General features: G+C 38.2%; 1 long non-coding RNA gene and 2 gene segments (V, D, J or C); 2 read left to right on the top strand and 1 right to left on the bottom strand.

Moving 5' to 3' along the window:
- The window catches only part of LOC105726735 (T cell receptor alpha chain constant-like), a 334,902-nt gene that overhangs the window by 219,458 nt on the left and 108,665 nt on the right, over positions 1–6,779 (top strand).
- LOC105726892 (uncharacterized) overlaps positions 1–6,779 on the bottom strand; it is a 105,303-nt gene that overhangs the window by 56,812 nt on the left and 41,712 nt on the right. The gene's annotated exons all lie outside the window — the stretch shown is intronic.
- LOC105726726 (T cell receptor delta constant-like) overlaps positions 1–6,779 on the top strand; it is a 42,023-nt gene that overhangs the window by 9,844 nt on the left and 25,400 nt on the right.

Here is a 6,779-nt window from a genome sequence, read left to right as displayed (position 1 = left end):
AATCTCCCATGTATAAAAGGATATGCAAATAGAGTTCAGTTTCCTGTTGAGTCTCTGCCAAGGTCTTAGCCTGGCAGTTCTGGGAAAAGAGCCAAAGACCTCATATTTCTTGGCTGTTAACATTCTCCCATCTGTGCTCAAGTCAGCAGCCTGGGCTTCAGGCTGTGGTTTGTCTTTAGACTTACACTTTCCCAAGTTTTCTGAAGGAACCCTTTAGAATGTTCCTGCAAGAAAGTAAGATACAGCTGGCTCCCAAGAAACCAGACAGAGGATTATCTGGTTATATTTGGAGGCAGTAAGAAAAAGACCAGGAAGTCTATATTCCTACAGTATAGCCACAGATTTCAATCTTGCAAGCTACTTGAAATACTGATATTAATTAAGTCTTAGGCCGGGCTTTCAAAAAGTCATCTGTGTCTCCAATATGGGATGTCCCACATCATGCCTCTGCAGAGTGAAAAAAGCAACATCCTTGGGTACAGTACAGCACTCAAAAACTAAAGATGTGAAAAACACAAGACATCTCAGTGTGCTTCTGGGCTAGAAGCTCTGCTTAACAACAGAAGCAGAGACTGGACTAATTGTCCCCTGTGTCTCTTTGATTGAACTCACACAAAATAGAATCTACCATTTTTACTCAGCCTGGGGTATCCAGACCCAAGTTTACTGAAATGTTGTTACCAATATTCTGATGGAAAATTATATATTCTGAGATATGTTAAATCTGACAATTAATTAAACATGGAATTTTTCTGTAAGTGCCTTGGCTTACTCGTATTTCCCAGTATTTCTCTTCTAAAGCTAACTCCCCAAAGGGCTTTCCTGTATGTTCTCACTTCCATTACAAGGTCAACGTACAAGTTAATTTTTTAAATTTCTTCAGAAACCTCTATAAAGAGATTTCCTCTCATTTGTCTGTTATTCCAGGCAGCTATCATGAGCAAAGAGCTCAAACCTGCACTGCCTTGGAAGAGGACATCAATTAAAAAAATACTCTCAATCTACTCAGGAGGCTGAAGTAGGAGTATCACTTGAGCCAGGGGTTTAAGACCAGCCTGGGCAACTAAGTGAGACTCAGCCTCAAAAAAGAGCTCTCAATGTTATTGTTCCATACTCAATCATTCACTTGGTGTTTCCTGCAGCATTTATTTTTAAATATCTCAGTCTGTTCTTAATCCTTGAGCCTTTATTTTTTAAAATCATACTTTCTTTAAGATCTACTCAGAGTGTTGATTCCCTACAAATTTCCCACCTCTTAGTTCTCCTCCCAGCCTCTCCACTCTGAGCCTTACACCTCCAATAGCAATTATTCTAAAACCATTTACATCTCAATAAGGAAATGATGTAAAACAGGTCTCCTTACTCTGTTTTGGGGATTTCTTTGGTTGTCGCTGTTGCTTGCTTTTCTGTCCCACTCCAAACTCACGTGTGTCTGAAAGTTAGCACCACCTTGCGCCATTTGTGAGCATTTTGCTCAGAGGCTTGTCCCAGAGCAGCATTTTGAGACTGAGCCTGAACTCCACTGATGTTATGACCTGTAAAGATGCCTGGCTCAGAAAGACTCGGGAGTTCCTGTGGAAATCCAGGTCCAGCTACTTCGTCACTGTAATTTGTTATTGGAAAAGGTTGAGCTATCAACATATTGCTCCGGTAAAGGCTCGGAACTGAATCTTAGATTCTCCAGGATATATGGGTCCTCCAAGGCTCCTGGGCAAATACTCAAATGCAGCAGTTCTGTGGACTGTAAATGGAAGATGCCCAGATCATACACCTTCAATGGAAGAAAAGAGAAGTGTCACCTTAGACGACTCCAACTCTGTGGGCTACGTTTGTCTTCCTAATACCATTCCTCATTCTCCAATGTGTTTATGGCAAGTCTCATCTATTCAAAAATAACCAAGAACAAGCCAACACACTCTTGTGTTAGTGTGGAGGACCAAGCTGATATAAGTGAATGTGACTCCAGACGAAAACCCTCCCCTTTCCGACACAAAGATGCCAAAGACTACATATGAAGTAAGTCTTAAATCATGCTTTATTTCCATTTGAATATATTTCCTCATTTCCTATGTTGCTTCTGCATACACAGAATTTAGTGATAAAAATTGAGACTCTGTTCTACAGATAGTAATTAACTCAGCTATCAATGCCAGTTGACTGTGTAAAGGGGAGACCATTTCGCACCAAGATTTAGTAACCTCTATTTGAATGAAAAAAAAAAAAGCAATGAAAAGGCTTTCTTCCAACTACAACTGTCTCTCTCTAGATAGATTCCTCGCCAGGAAGGGTTAGGATAATTCTGCCATGACTCTTTGGCTTCCACATCGAAAGACATTTGGTCTCTATCACATATGGAGGAAGGATCTCCTTGTTCAGCAGTATTTATACCATCACACTGACACCAGTAATCAGACCTAACTATACAGCTTCACTAATAAACCTGGAAAAGCTCGTGTTCTAAGAAAGAAACAGGAAGTGATGGGATAGATGGGACATGAGTGCTGGGAAACTGCCCATGCCCACTGCTGACTTGGTCTTCACACCAACTGCTTGTTCCAACAGATGCATCTTCCTTAGAAGGCACCGGAGACCCAGAATGTCCACATCCTGTGGTCCCCTATACCCTTGATACCCCACATTTGAGTTCCTTTCCAATTCAAAGAACAAAAGCTGCAGGCTTTGAGCCAATTTACAACAGATGTGGCTCACAACCACCAACTACCCAGGAAGCCTCCACCAGAGCAGGGCATGAGAATCAGCTTCTTAGATATTCCCATGTGTGTGATCCCATCAATCATTTAACAACTGCTCAAAGAGAGAGACTAGGAGACTTTCTCCAGAGCATCTCCAGGGATTTAATTCACTATGTTGGAAATTAAGAGATTGACGTTACTACGAAGATATAAGAAGGCTAAGACAGAGTTAAGGGAATTGTTGGAAATTTGGCATAACAACTTTACATGTGCCCTGGGAAAATCTGCAGCTCTACCCATAGCTTTGACATAATGCTTTCCTATACCACTGTTCTTGCCCAACTCTGACTCCCACATTGTGGTCATACGCTAGATAGGCCCCTCTCTGCATGTAGGACAGTGGGATTGGGGATTCTGCTGATCAGGATATCATCACTAGTTTGTGCCATGCCTTGAAAGAATGTTCTTGGGCTGCAACTATTTGTATGAGATTGTATCCTGACCACCCCTAAGTCTGCAGACTTTTTAACTATTTTTCCCCAAGAAAATGGTCCCTGATGTGCACTGCCTACTTAGTAAAGCTAAGAAAGATAGGAAGGAAGAGGACAAAATGCAAGGAGAGGAACTTTAGCGCAAGGAGAAAAGTAATGATGTGGATGCAGAATATTTATCATGTGAATCCATATTAACCTGACTTCCTCAGAAAATGTCAGCATCAGTAGTAGGATGTGTATTTTCTTACACATCCTAATACTGATGCTGACATTTTCTGAGCTCTGAAAGAAAATATGAGAATTCAAGGGGTGCTACTGCAGAATACACACACACACAAAAGTGCTTTGCTGTGGCCAGAATGATGCAGAGTCTTGGCAATAGCTAGGGAAGCTGCCAGCTGTCTGCTCGCTGTAAACAGTGAAGTAGGTCATCTGTGGCTCCCCATCCTCATCTGTCTAGGCTATTTTCTTGGACCCTCCTCCACAGCCCATTCCTCATATGTTCTCATTCTGTTTCCATCAAAACGCAATCTCAAGAAATGACCTGAAATCAATTCATACTAATGTTTGAGTAACGAAAACAGAGAAAGGTTTTAGCTTTTCTGAGATTGGCAGGGAGAGTTGCAAGTGAGCACTGTATTTTAATAGAGATAATAGCCATAAGCTAAACACTGCAGCAACCACAGCAGGATTTTCCAAGCCTGAGGAACACTGCCCACAATGAAAGACAGAGGGTTGTTCTCTCTTTGTTTGGAGGTTCAGTGTGGATCCTAAACAGAGTCTGGAGCCTCCCAGAGTACTTCTTCTCCCCTGTCCAGGAAGAAGTCCAGCTGGAGATGACAACCAGAGAGAACGTTAGCCTGACCATGGGGAAAGGTATTGGGCAGAATTAAGCCCAATAGAGGAAAAAAAGGATTTCTGGAAAGAGATTTCATTTCAATAGAAGGAATAGCTTTTAAGAGCTGACAGCCATTCAACAGTGAAACAAGCTACCTTGTCAGTGGATGAGTTTGGTGGATGATTACACTGGGTAGGTTGTCTACACTGGTTGGGAACTAAACTCCATGAGCATTTTCCCTTCTAGAATTCATTATAGAATTCCAAGTTGAAAGAAAATCAGGCCTACCAATTATGTACTCTGTATATGAAATCATACTCCATATACACATTTGTGCCCATTATATAATCAATTTTCAATGTTATTGGATATTTTTCCTAATCAATATTTTTAATAAGCTATGTTAGTGTTGTATCTAGAGGTATATTATAGTTTGCTCAATCAGTTCTCTTCATAGTTGAGCATTTAGGCAGCTTCTGAATTTTTCCTACTATGAAAATTACTGTGATGAACACACCTGTGCTTACAACTTTTCATTATTTAAAATCACCATATATGTATATGGTGATTTGGACCAACTTCCACATCCCATTCCTCATATGTTTCTCATTCTGTTTCCATCAAAACACAATCTCAAGAAATGACCTGAAATCAATTCATACTAATGTTTGACTAATGAAAACGGTGGAGCGGTGGGGAGGCTTTAACTTTTCTGAGAATGGCAGGGAGGGTCGCAGGTGAGAATTGTATTTTAATAGAGATAATAGCCATAAGCTAAACACTGCAGCAACAACAGCAGTTATATAAATGGTATCTATACAAATATACCATTATATTTGTATAAATACATAATAAAGTAAGCCCCTATTTTCTCAATTAGAAGATTCAAAATTAAGAATTTTGTCCAACTTGAATATGTGAAACTTGAGGATTATAGAGAAATTAGCAAATGCTACTTTAAATTTTTTAATGTATTAATAGTTACACATACATATTTTAAAATCACATTGTATAAAATAATATATTCATTTTGAATACTGCTTTTTCCTTTCATAATTCATAAAATAACTTTAAATTCTTCATAAGCATTTCAACTCAATATATTTGTCACCATTAGAGTCACTTTTTTATCCTCAAATATTTTTCCAGAGTATATGAAACTCACTTTTCTAAATTCAAAATTTAGAAACACATTAGATTTAGAAACATAATTTTAAATTGTTTGAATGACAGCACATTATTAATACCTACTTTTGAGACACAATACATACTCACATAACATTAGAATCATTGTTTTGCCATTTATCCTGTAAGTGAATATTCATGAGCTCCACAACAAAACATTTACTTTGATAAACTGGTTTAAACAATATGAAACACTTGCAATCTTGAAAGCACTGGCAGACCCAAAAATAGTTACTAGGTTTCTATTAAACTACTCAGTCATCTTTTTAATTAATTCTATCCGCTGATTGCCATAAGTATCCATGAGCTAGCATTGATTCAGAATATTCCAGTGTGTCCTCACTAAACTGTACTTAACTGTTCAAAGTAAAATAATTAAGTGAAAGCACTGTAATATTGTTTTTCATAATTTTTGGAAGGAATCTAATCTAAGGGATTTCTTCTTCTCTGAGGATCATGAACCTTACTCTATATTCAAATAGATATCGTATTTTCTGACAGTAAATTCCCCAAAGTGGAAATAGTTGCTCAAATGAATACAAATATCTTTACAAATATTGTATTTTCTGAAAGCAAATTTCCCAAACTAGAAATAGTTGCCCGAATGAATACAAAAATTTTTACTCTTTTGACATTAACCAGTTGGCTTCCAATAATAAATATCAAACAATTTATGTTGTTACCAACATCTTGCACACTTTGGGAGTGTCACCTTTTTGGGCAAAAGCTTTAATTAAATATCTATCCAAAAAATGGTTTGTTAATGCTTTACATTTTTATTACTAGAGGGTTAAAACATCTTTTCAAGTCTGATAATCAATGATTAACTTTCATTTGTCCTTCACCCATTTGTTTTTTAGGTTGATTGCATTTTACTTACTGATTTGTGTGATCGTAATAATTTTGTGCCTGAGTTTTACAGCATTTAACCACAATAACAGCATTGGTTAAAAGAGTTTCAGAAGTATTGTGGATGGCAGAGGGTGGTGATGGCAAAGTGCCAAGGAAAGGAAAAAAGGAAGAAGAGGGTTTTTATACTGATGTGTTTCACTGTGCCTACTTACCACAGAGGTTGGAGTGCAGTAAGCCTTTGTTCAAAAACACCCAGCTGTGATCCGTTATGTCTGTCTCAGCACTGGGAAGAGTCCTCTGAGTGTCATGGGAAAATAATACATGAGTTTTATTGCCCCTGTGCCCTAACTATTTTCTGTTTACTCTATGTTGTCTACTGCAATACTTTCAGAACGTAAACAAGTATCACCAAAGACATCAGTGATAAATAATTCCAACCACACATTTCAGCAGTTACTAAATATACCCATGGCACTGTAAAAGAGAATATAATGGAAGTGTAAAGGAATTGGGACTAATCATGACTGAGTACCTGTATACTAGGCTACACACTAGGTAGATGATGAACCAAGAAGTTGAACCCAAATCCGACTAACTTACATAATTCCTTCCTCCGAAGAGCTTAGTGTCCAGTACAAAGCAAGTGTTCAAAAAAGTGTGTGTTGTGAATTGAATCCATCTCATTGGAATACTGTATGCTTGCAGAATCCCACCTTT

The sequence above is a fragment of the Aotus nancymaae genome, unplaced genomic scaffold (genome assembly GCF_030222135.1).
Source record: "Aotus nancymaae isolate 86718 unplaced genomic scaffold, 86718_ANA_hifiasm-v0.15.2.pri h1tg000011l, whole genome shotgun sequence".
NCBI lineage: Eukaryota > Metazoa > Chordata > Mammalia > Primates > Aotidae > Aotus > Aotus nancymaae.
This window is presented reverse-complemented; position numbering and strand designations above follow the sequence as displayed.